The sequence below is a fragment of the Mobula hypostoma genome, chromosome 19 (assembly GCF_963921235.1).
Source record: "Mobula hypostoma chromosome 19, sMobHyp1.1, whole genome shotgun sequence".
NCBI lineage: Eukaryota > Metazoa > Chordata > Chondrichthyes > Myliobatiformes > Myliobatidae > Mobula > Mobula hypostoma.
The window spans coordinates 41,639,265-41,651,624 of record NC_086115.1 but is presented as its reverse complement, the minus strand read 5'-3'; the positions used below and the strand labels follow the sequence as shown (position 1 = coordinate 41,651,624).

Below are 12,360 nucleotides of genomic sequence, written 5' to 3'. Positions count from 1 at the left end.
TGCTTCACAAATGCAAGTTCTTTGTCATTTTCAAGAAAACCAAACTGTTGCTAATATTGATGTTACAATATAATTTTGCAATTTACAAAAAATCAAATAAGAAAAATGAAGTGGGGGAAGGTGATGAAATTCAGTAAGCCACTGTATGCAAATATCATTGAAATCATTTATATCAACATATGCACCACTTACCCCTCTATATGTAAATGTGCTGTCCTCTCGCCATGTTATTATTAATACAGTTACAAGCCGCCCCATGTTCAGGCTGGAGGGGGAGTTGCAGTCCTAGAAAGTGGTTTGTATTGCAATTTTCTGTAACGTCAAGATACGTTATTTGTGCATGCGTTGAGCAATGTGAGTTGAAAAAAAAGTTGTTGTGTTTATTCATTTAGATTTTCCACATAAATTCCAAGTGAGCAACTTTATTCCATATCTCAGTATTTTCTGCCAGTGATTTGTGAATTCTGTAAAGGCAGATTTCCATCACTCAGATGGTTGTACAGGGGTATTGAGGAATGGGGGAAGGTGGAACGTCTGTATATATTAACTTTTTAAAGTGAAATGTCGCTATTTTTGTTTCATAACAAATGGGAAAATAGTATGCTTACTATCCCTGACCAGTAATGTTCTGATTTGTAATCTACTGAATAACATCACCTGGGGAGTTGAACATGGTGATATCTATGCGGTGGACCATATAATACACAGACAATCTTAATGAATATGAAAATAAATGCAAGAAAAATATTGGTAAAAAAGAACTTTAGAGCAAAAGGAGGAAAACAGAGAAGGTTTAATTTTACTTACTGGCAAACATTGCAGTAGAAAGAAGTGTAATATTTTGGTAGCATTTGCATGCAGTGAAATAACTTAGGCTAGAAGAATTTCTTTTCACCAGGGAGTGGATGAAACTCATCAAATTGTATTACTAAGTTACAAATATTCACCAAAGTTATCCAATCAAATTTTTTCATTGCAAACACGAGGAAATCTGCAGATGCTGGAATTTCAAGCAACACACATAAAAGTTGCTGGTGAACGTAGCAGGCCAGGCAGCATCTCTAGGAAGAGGTACAGTCGACGTTTCGGGCCGTGACGGGCCAGTTCTGATGAAGAGTCTCGGCCCGAAACGTCGACGGTACCTCTTCCTAGAGATGCTGCCTGGCCTGCTGTGTTCACCAGCAAATTTTTTTCATTCACTTTTTATGCAACAAAAAACTAAATGCTTCAGATTCATGGGTTTTATTTAGTCCACATGAAAGCTAGGAGCAAGATAACCTAGACATTCAATTCTAATTCAAGTTCAAGATTGTTTAATGTAATTTCCAGTGCACAAGTATAAAACAGAATGAAATAATTATTACTCTGCTCTAATGCGGCGCAATAAATACAATAAGATAAAAAAAACATGATTATAATAAAAACACAATAAATATAACTACATATGAGGGGTGATTGATACGTTCGTGGCCTAAGTTAGAAGGAGTCAATTTTTTTTAGAAAACCTAGCACATTTACTTTTCCTACATTTACACACTTAGTCCAGCTGTTGTGGAGCATATGGATCCCTTCTTTGTAGAAGTTGGCGTCTTGGACCTCCAGAAAGCGGTCCATAGCAGGGGTGATTGATAAGTTCGTGGTCTAAGGTAGAAGGAGATGAGTTATTAACTTCAAACTTTCTGCATTTTCACTCAAAGAGTTGAACTGCACGTGCATGTAATGAGAGCTGTATAACTCATCTCCTTCTACCTTAGGCCACGAACTTATCAATCATCCCTGCTGTACAAAGAAGGGATCCGTATGCTCCACGACCGCTGGACTAAGTGCGTACATGTAGAAGGGGACTATGTTGAAAAATGAATGTGCTAGGTTTTCTAAAATTGACCCCTTCTACCTTAGGCCACGAACTTATCAATCACCCCTTGTATCTTATAAACATAGATTAATTGTATGTCCATAAGGTATTGCTAGGCATAGGAGTGTCTGTCCATAATGTTGTTGCGTGAATGAAGTCACCGGAGAAAAGTACTGGTAGAATTAAAGCAGCCTCTTTATTCAACAAAGCAGCATCAGATTGAGACATTTTTGGTGCAAACATCTGGCTGGCCCAAAGTTAGGCTCAATATTTTAAGAGCTAAACATCAAAGGACAATTCCATATTTACACTGTATCCACAATGCTTTCTTTGAAACTACACACAGATGTCACACGTCCCAATTCACACCCACACCACAGACATATAAATGAATTTTAATCACCATTGTCTGGACTGTGATTTAAAGCTTCTAGGAACCAATTGTTCAGAGCTGCATTTTAAATTAAATTACAATTTATATTCGCATTTGAAGATTGGTGGCTGAAGTCATTTGCTAAATATAAATGTGCTAAACCCAAAAATCGCTCTTTAACACTGAAAGGAAATGATAAAGCAGTGGTAATTGGGCCACAGAGGGTGGATTATTGGCTGGTCGTGCTGATCAACTTACTGCTCAGGAAAAATAACTGTTTTTGAGTCTGGTGGTCATGGCATGAATGCAACGTTGCCTACTTTTTCATTTGAGTAGGACAAGCAGTCTTAGTAGGGTGGGTGGTATCCTTCGTGATGTTACTGGCTCTTTTCCTGCATCTTTCTGTATATAAGTCTTTGATGGCGGATAGGCTGGTGCTAGGGCCTTCCTGGCTGCCACAGTGCAGTTTCCATACCATGCAGTGATGTTGCTTGTTAGGATGCTCTCTACTGCTCATCTGTGGAATGAGGTGAGAATAGATGTGCATTCTCCAGGCATCCTCAGTCTTCTCAGAAAGCTGAGATATTGGTGTGTTTATCTGATTGTATATGATGTATTCTGAGAGTGTAAGAGGTTGTATGAGATGTGCACCTCCAGGGGTTTGAAGTTGCTTGCAGTTTCCACTTCTGAGCCACCAATGTACAGAGGGGCGCAAGTGATCCGAGCTCTTCTGAAGTCGATAACCATCTCCTTTGTATTGTTGACACTGAGGAAGAGGATATTTGCCTGACACCAGGCCTTGAGCTCTTTCACCTCCTATCTATAGGCCATCTCATCATTATTGGGGATGAGCCCCACCACTGTTGTGTCACTGGCGAACTTGACAATGTGATTACTCGGGTGTCTGGCTGTGCAGTCAAGTGTGAGCAGAGTGTACAGCAATGAGCTCAGCACACAGCCCTGGGGTGCACTGGTGTTGAGGATGGTGGCGAGGGAGGAGTGCTTGTGCATACTGACTACCTGAGGTCTGTTGGTTAAGAACATATAGGAATGTTGAAATGCTTGAGAACTGAACAGTTACTTAATATGTTAAAAAGGCATTGCAATATGAAGTACAAACTATTCTTGCCATAAAAGTATTTTTATTTTGATGATAAGAATCTGAGAATTAAGACAAGAATATTATTTATGCAAATAAACCCAGGGATTCTGATTTCTGCTTCTTAAAGGTTCCTTCATTATGGGCCATGTCGTATGACGTGGGCAGTCATGGTCTTTCTATAACCATGAATGTTCTTGACAAATTTTTCTACAGAAGTGGTTTGTCATCACCTTCTTCTGGGCAGTGTCTTTACAAGATAGGTGACCCCAGCCATTAACAATACTCTTCAGTGATTGTCTGCCTGGCGTCAGTGGTCGCAAAACCAGAACTTGTGATATGCACCAGCTGCTCATACGACCATCACCGCCTGCTCCCGTGGCTTCACATGACCCTGATTTCGGGGTGGTGGCAGCTAAGCAGGTGTTACGCATTGCACAAAGGTGATCAGGCTAGCGGAGGGAAGGAATGCTTTACACCTCCTTTGGTAGAGACATATCCTCCCACCCATCTACTTATAAGACAAGTGTTAAAAAAAACTATTGAAAAATTTGTTTGTGGTGATGGCGCGTTAATGGAACTGAATTTTGGAAACAGATTGAATCATGTTCATATTATAGATAGAAATGATCGCTACTAACTGGGTGTGAGTTTATAAGCATTTATAGGTTGAAGTTAATTGAACTCCTGTTGAGTGGGATACTTATAGGCTTAGTTCAAATTTGATCTCAGGTTGACCAATAGTTTATTTACCCTGTGGGGTTTTGTAGCAGTTCAAGGCTGTTTCAAATTTTCAGCCACTTTAAACTTGCAGCAGCCTTAAATCTACTTTTTCCTGTAATGTGCCACAATGAATTCGATGAGATTACTTCCTCCAAACAATTTCATTCTTCCTCACTGAATTTCCAAGAGAAGTATTGATTCTGGAATCTCTGTTTACACCATTACCACAGAAAAATCACTTCACATACACACACATACTACAGTTGTAATGATTTTTTTCTTATTTATTTATTTATTTTCTAAATATGGGTATTGCCACCAGGGCCAGTATTTATAGTCCATCTTGATTGCTCTTAAGAAGGTGCACAGAAGAAAATTACTTGAACTACCACAGTTGTTCTGGTGGAGGTTTCTTGCACTATGCTATTGGTTGGGAGTTTCAGAATTTAAACAGAGAGATGATGAAGATCTAGTGATATATTTCCAAACCTGGGTCAAATCCAACTTGGAAAGAGGCCTGCAAGTGTGATGTTCCTGTCTACCTGCTGCCTTTGTCCTTGCTTTCTTTAAGAGGTCGTGAGATTACAAAGAGCTGTGGATTTAGGGGTTTGGGAAATGCTCCCTGAATAACTGAGGTGAGTGCTTTTTGCAGATGGTATATAAAGCAGCCCTCGTTCACCAGTGGGGGGGGGGCAGGGGAGAAATGAATTTGTGCAGTGATGTATGCGGTGTCCATAAAGTGAGTGACTTTGGCCTGAGTTTCTTGAATGCTGTAGGAGTTTCACATCCTTGCAATAGAAAATATTTCGTTACACTCTAGACTTGTGTTTTGTAGATGGTGGGAAGACTTGGGGTATCAGGATGTGAGTGAGTCACCACAGGTAACCAGATTCAGGTCAACATTTCTTGTAGCCGTAGAGTTTGTTTGGCTAATTCATATCTTGATGTTGGTTTACAGGATTTTGATGGTATAGGCTCTGCATTGAATGCCACTAAGTATCAGAGACAAATGTGAAAGATATCCTAACTGAAATCAATGCTGGTCCACAACATTTGGGAATAGTTGCAAATGCTTGTCTAGATTATAATATGGCCAAAGTGACTCTCACACTTACCAACTAAATATCTTCAGTTCTGTTACCCACTGAGATGCACTGAAGCAAGACAATAAATCTGCAGACTGGCGTTAATAAACATAGGTATCTGCTAGAGGAAGACTACTGATATTTGAAGACTCTTTGCAATCACAGGACTTCCCTTTTTCCAAGGATCCTGCAGCGGAAGAGCTCACTTTTACTTTGTGGTGATCTGGGAGATAAATCTATTTTTGGGATCGCTGTATGTTGATTTGCACTGTCAATCAATGCTCAGATGGGCCTGCTTAAATTATCTTTACTTATACATTTTCCTTTCCTTTTTTACTTTGAGCAAATTGGATTATTGTGCAGGAGTCAGGACAACAGCTCAGGAGAGCTCATTGCCCACAACTGAAATTTGTTTATACCCATTTAAAAACATATTGTACCTCCGCCTGTATCAGGTCATCCTAGTTAATAAGAGAGATAGATAAACTGATAACAATCATTTGATCTGGACTGACAACTGTATCCCTGATTCCACTGCCTACATTAAAAGTCAAAGTCGGGTTCAAGTTTATTGTCATATGCACATGTGTAATGAAAGAATTACTCGCTACAACATCACAGGCACATAGTATCAGATGAGCAGCATACAGTCCAGAAGAAAAACGTCAATTAAACATAAAATATACACAATTTTTTACAAAGAAGAACACAATTAGAACCAAGAAAAACATCCATTGTAGTCTAAAGTAATTAAAGTGGCCATAGTGTTGTTTGAAGTGGTGATTAAAGTTGTGCCAGATGATTCAAGAACCAGAAGATCGAAAGGAAGTAGCTGTTCTCGAGGCTGGTGGTGAGAAACTTCAGGCATCTTTACCTGCTGCCCAATCATGCTGAAAGAGGGTGACGTGGTCTGGATAGTGGGGGATCTTTGATGATGGAGATTTCCTCTTGAAGCAGCGCCTCACGTAGATAATTACATGTAGTTTGATCATCTATTAAAGATGTTTCAAAATGCCATCCTAATTACTGTAATTTTACAATGTCTTTGTAATATGCATTGTAAAGTGTGTTTTGACATGCCATAATTCAATGTCCTATTAAATCATTGTTATAGCTTGAAACTTTAGCCCCACTCAGACTTAAACCACGGTAAGGCAATATTGACAGAGAATATCTATAGTATTTTTGATGCAGATTCTGGGAAGATTATTTTGGTGCCAGGATTTTCAATATGAGTGGAAGAGCAAAAGGCCTAAATATTCTTTTCTGTAGCTCAGTAAAGAGGAGCATTGTGCAAATAAATATCCATGAAGAAGTGTTCGGTTAAAAAAAAGTTGTAAACTTAAAGTGCAGATTGTGAAGTCCATATGTTTCTTTCCAATATTTCATGGTGTGCTAACACATGGGCAGTTGTGTCCAGTGATGGGCAACTCGTGTCTGGATGCCATCATGTGATTCTCATCCATGCACATGTGGCCTGTGTGCTGCACTGCCCATACATGCACGTACCTCACAGCATGTGTATGGTCTGCTTCATCACTTCTAAAAAGATACCTACCATAGCAGGTCCATTACTGTCAAATATGACCTTGGGAGTCAACTTCAAGTAGGTTCTCTTGGTGATAGAACAATTCTTACAGTCAGTCTCCTTCGAGTCTAGTGATGACCACTCTTTCTTAATGATGCATGACGTCCTAACCTCTCTTGGATAGGTCCCTTTTGTGACCTCCCACCACACTTTGGACTTAGAATCTATCTAATTGCTTGATGAATTTCACCACAGCAGAGGAAAGGGCTGTCACCCTCCCCAAGTACCCTCACCATCTCATCTTTCTCATCTATCCCCTAACGCTTTCATCCTCCACATCTGTGCCCCCACCGCCACCATCCTTCCCATTTATCCTCCACCACTACTATAACCTTAATCCCACCTGGTCCATCGTCACCCGGCTCTGTAGGCACACAGTAGATTCAGTTGTGCAGTTCCCAGTATTCCAGCACATGGACGATGTGCACACTCTTTGTTATTTGCCAAGGTAATTCTCAACCATTGGTCAAATGGGCATGTTCTTTCCATTGACAGTTCCTTGACTTAAAAATCAAGTTTAAAGAAAAAGAAAACATTTTTATTGTCCTATTATATTTTCATGTTGCTGAAGATCAATCTTTAACTCACGACTCTTGGGATAATCTTGGAGGATTGGGAACTGCTGTTAGGCAGGTGTCTGGCAGAGACCACATGGATGTCTGGGCCCCAGATAAGCAAATGGTTCTTTTCATGCTCCTCAAGCTGACTTTATTACAAATTATTTATTACTTCTGAGCAAATCGGTGCAAGGTTTTTAAAGGCCTGGCTTTGCCTCTATTGTTTCCTTGCTCCATTAAAAAACTGAAGAGCAAATATCACTTCATTGCCTCGTTGCCCTGAGCACCTAATCAGCACCAATTGCTGGAGCCACTGCAGTACTTGTAATTGGTGCTTCTTTGTCACTACTGAGATAATGCAGATTTCAAGCTCATTATTCACGTAATCACAGCCATCACAGCTGTGTTTATTCTAAGAGCGCATTGTTACCTCTGCTGTTTATGCCTATTATAGGGGAGGTTAGAATGGGGATACAATTCATTTACAAAGTCAGGAGGAGAGAATGCTGCCTTGAAAGAAGCCATATCTTATACTGGGAACAAAAGGGAAAAGCAGGACAATCCAGTCATAAAAAAAGGAAATTTCATCGTGAGCGTGGGAGGGTTGTATGAAAACTGGCAAAAAAAAATTCCTCAAAGTTTTCTGTGTTTTGGTTTAAAGTCACATGGAGAATTATCTGGAGGGCATGTGTAAAATTTGTATAGGAGTGGGAATGTTTGTAAAGTAGTGATCGGCAGTGCTTATACTTCCCGGATCTTCAGGATCATATAGTAAAAATGGTGCAAGCTGTTCCGCTGATGCATACAATAATTCCTTGTTTATTTACATGCAACCAGAGTAAACCTCTTAAATTTGACTGATAGTTGTGGAATCTTGGGGCCACCTTCTTCCTGGGCCATTAGATGGAACTTGCATGGTAGCATCACTTTAAATTGACATGTTGCTCTCGATTGGCCCTTTGTAGTCTGTGTGCTGCAGCTATTCTGAACAAGTGATTTTCTCAGAGGCTCTGCATTAACTTGCCTGATACTTGCTCTGCAGTACTTTTTTTTTACCATTTCGCTACTCCTGTACTATTTACCAATATGGTCTGGTGCTGACTCAAGACTGAAATTCTGCTTATCCACTTTTCCAACTATCTCCTTTGGTTGTCTGTTTTCCCTCTTTCCTCTTGTGCTGAATCAAAGGCTACTGGTCCTGAAGGGAAAGTCTCGACTGTTTGCTCTTCATCTGTTCCTGCTCTACCAAGCGTTGCGTTGAAACAAGATAAATTAGCCCCAAGGATTCTAATCCAGTCCCTACTCAATACTATGAGTCTCTGTGGTATGGTTTGCTGCAATTATGGGCAACTTGATCTCCCCATTATCTTGAGCACGGGTTCATCTCATTTCTTTCAGCGTTTTGCGACACTTAAAAAAGATCCAACGAACATTTATTATCAAAGTATGTATAAATTATACAACCTTGAGATTTGTCTGCTTACAGGCAGCCACAAAGCAAGAAACCCAAAAGATTCCAATATAAAAAAATCAATGCCCAATGCGCAGAGAAAGAGAAAGGCACACGTCATGCAAACAATAGAAGAGAGCAACAGCATTCCGAGCCAAATTGAGTCCCTACATCCGAATCCCTGATGCAGCCTGGAGTAAGCAAAAAGCCTCTGTCTCAGTTCATCACATTAGCAGGACAAATCACCACAAAGCTCGCAGACATGAAGCACAGCAGCTGGGGCAGTCTTACAGCCTCAGCGTCATGGAGAGAGGAATGAACATCAAGAGTGAGTGAGCAAAATCAGCCCTACTCTCGCCTCCGGTCGCAACACCCTGCCTTTCCAGTGCATCTGGGCCGGCATTTAAATTGTCCAAGCAGCAGATCGTGCCTCGCATTAAGACCCAGGCCCCACTGCAGCAAAATGCTCCGGGCCTAGGGCATGCCACCCAGTGATTCAGTCTGGGCCTAGACTGTACCACCCAGCCCGAAGCCGTTCTCGATCTCTCCAACTCAACTCAGCGCTTAGGACGATCCAACCTCGCACCTGGGTGAGTTAGACGACTATCGAAACTCCTCTGCCTCAACTCCTCCCCTCTGAGTCACTAACTCCAGCATGGCTCATCTCTCACCTTGCCTCCTCATTGTTTGCAGTGATAATTTACTTCAGAAAAGGAGTTATTAATAATGTTTTTAGTTGGCATTCTTACCTTTTGAACTCCCAGTAGGCTGTCGCACGCCTTCAGTAGTGCCATCTTAAACATCAGAGTATGTTAACTTTCTATTATTGGAGCATCCACAGTGGGTGTCTTACAGTACATCATTATTGCAGTAATACCCACACATATTATAATATCCTGGACCACTTATTTTAATGTAGTTATGCACATGGCTTTTGCCGTGGTAGCAGCTATGGTGTAGATGCCTTTGAATCTGTGTGAAATTACATCACCTTTGGCCTCAGTGCTATTCAGGGCATCTTCATGAATCTATGTGGCAGGCAAATTTCTTTATCTCCGAGCAAACTACAGACAAGAATTCTCTGTGTCAGAGACATTCTGTTTGCTTCTCAAGACAGTTCCAGATATTTGGTTTTACTACAGTTGAAACCATGAGCTGTTTCAAATGGGCAAACGGAAGCAGAATGGTTTTCTTAACAGGGATTCCTGCCTCTTTCAATCACGCGATTTACAGTTTTCTATCTCCAGGGTTCCCAGAGCTGAACAGGTTTCCCACTGAAACTGTCCTTAAAGCCATATAGTTCAGTTCTACATCTTGAGCAATTTTGTCATCAATCTTAAGGTAGCAATTTTCCTTGGTGACGAAAAGGGGTATAAAAAAACAATCAAATCTGTCTCATCCAACTGTAACTACTTAATTTCAATTTACTGTACCTTCTGCTTTCTTTTAGAAACTGAATGCAGTCTTAATTTTGTCAGTATTCCTATCCTCCTCTGTGCAGAGCTGGAACCAGTTCATTTAAGCCATTCTGCACAAAGCCACTCTGTCAAATCATTCATTGGTTAAGTTCTAACATCCACTTGAAGCAAGTGCAGTCCCTTGCAAACTCCACAAAGACAGCACCCAAGGTAAGGAGTGAAAGCAGTGCAATCAAAATTTCATGTAATTCTCCATAAATTCACATACTGTAGACTCCTGGTCAAGTTCCCAGGTATAAACCTATGATTTAGCAAACTGTTGATTCATCTTAAGCACCAGAATTTTCAGTTTATAATCCAGACTGAAACTACTCAGAAGTGTTATATTTTCAGCAGTGCTCTCTGTTGGTTATTTAATATTTGAGTGATATTGTAAATATATTGTTTGATTAAGCATTCTTTGTTGATTACATAATTCATTAAGGGTTACATGTATGAAGAACGCGAATGACATACATCATTATGCCATCCTCTCATAAGTGCGTGCCTCACTAAAGTAAAAATGAAGTAGACACGTATATCCCTGAGCCCATGTTTTTCTTTTGATTAGTTTTGGAGGTATAAAACATAACAGTGATGATAAGTAAGTTTTAAAAAAGAGCCCAAGGCATCCTCCTACCTGTTGAAGCACAGCAAGACGTTCAAGTTTTAGAAAACAGTGCTGAATGCTTTCTTCACAAGAGTGAGAGAGATGGTCAACTTTTTATTTAAAAAGGCTGAAAAAGAACAAAATTCATAGGTTCATAAACAGTGAGTACTAGGTGATGATAATAAAATAAAAAAACAGAAATGGATGACTACATTAGAAAGAAGCTTTTTGTATGACGCATGGCTCCGGGGTTGTACACCTAATGGGTTCTCTTTTTTTTCTCACTTTTCTGCTCAGTAGGTTTTTTTTGGTTATCACAAAATTTTGTTTTCAATCTTTAAGATAATGGTTTTTTTTGAGGCATTGTAAGTGTTGTTGCTTCGATGTACTCATGTTATTTTTCCTATATATACAATAAAAAGATTTGAGAAGAAAGAAAGAAAGATAAATGCTTTCGATTGCACACCAGATAATTGGCTAATGTTTACAGAACCAATTGAGCAGTATTTTGAAGCAAATGAAATAGCCAATGAGAAGTGAGTGCCATGTTACTGAGTGCAAAGGTGGGAAAGCGTACAATTTGCTTCGAAGTTTGACTGTTCCAGCCAAACCAGCCGGAATTAGCTTTGCTGATATTGTGCAAGTAATGAAGGAACATTTAGAACTGAAACTATTGTTCAATGCAGAATGATTTAGGTTTCAGAAGTGGATTCAAAAGAAAAGGGAGTCAATTTCAGCTTATGTGGCAGAATTGGAGAAGTTGCCTGAGCTTTATTAGTTTAGTAAAGGACTTAATGATCCACCAAGAGATTGCTTAGTTTGAAATCTTGCAAGAAAGCATTCAAAAATGGCTCCTACATTAGCAGTTGAATTTGCTGTATCAATGGAAAGGATAGACTGCGTTGCAATTGAGTTGCAGTCAGGAATGAAAGTGAACATGAACAAAATTGCAACGTCAAAACAGAAACTGGTTTGGCCGAACAAATTCTGTTACCATTGTGGCAGGGGCTCACATACACTGGAGCAGTGCAGGTTTAAATGTGAAACTTGCAGGAAAATGCAACAAAGTAGGACACATACAAAAAGCATGTTTGGCAAACAAAAAAATGGATTGCACATGGAAGAGAAAAATATAAAAAGTCAAGTTGGAATTTCAAAAAGAGCACTAATCTGCATGCTGTTGATGAAAAATCTGATGATCATGTGAATGACAGAGATTTATAACATAAAAACTAACAACATACAAGCAACATGGCTTATACCTGAAGTGAATAGCAAATTAATTAAAATGGAATTGAACACTGGCCCAGCTGTTTCAATCATTCCACAAAACATGATTGAATGGCATTTCAAAGACGCTGAATTGAAGCTTGCAGATATCCAACAAAGAACTTATACTGGAGAAAAGATAACTCATGTGAGAATGACATTTGTAACTGTGAAATACAACAGCCAACAAATCATATTGGTCTTGTTTGTGGTAAAAAATTAGGAGGGCCAGCATTGTGGGGTTGTGATTGGCTGAGACATCTACAACTTGATTGGAGATCCATCTACAATTTG

The 12,360-nt window shown here is 39.7% G+C and overlaps 1 protein-coding gene across 3 annotated transcripts in view; it reads left to right on the top strand.

The window, feature by feature from the left end:
- The window catches only part of LOC134358996 (inositol polyphosphate-5-phosphatase A), a 475,517-nt gene that overhangs the window by 369,876 nt on the left and 93,281 nt on the right, over positions 1-12,360 (top strand). The window lies entirely within an intron of this gene.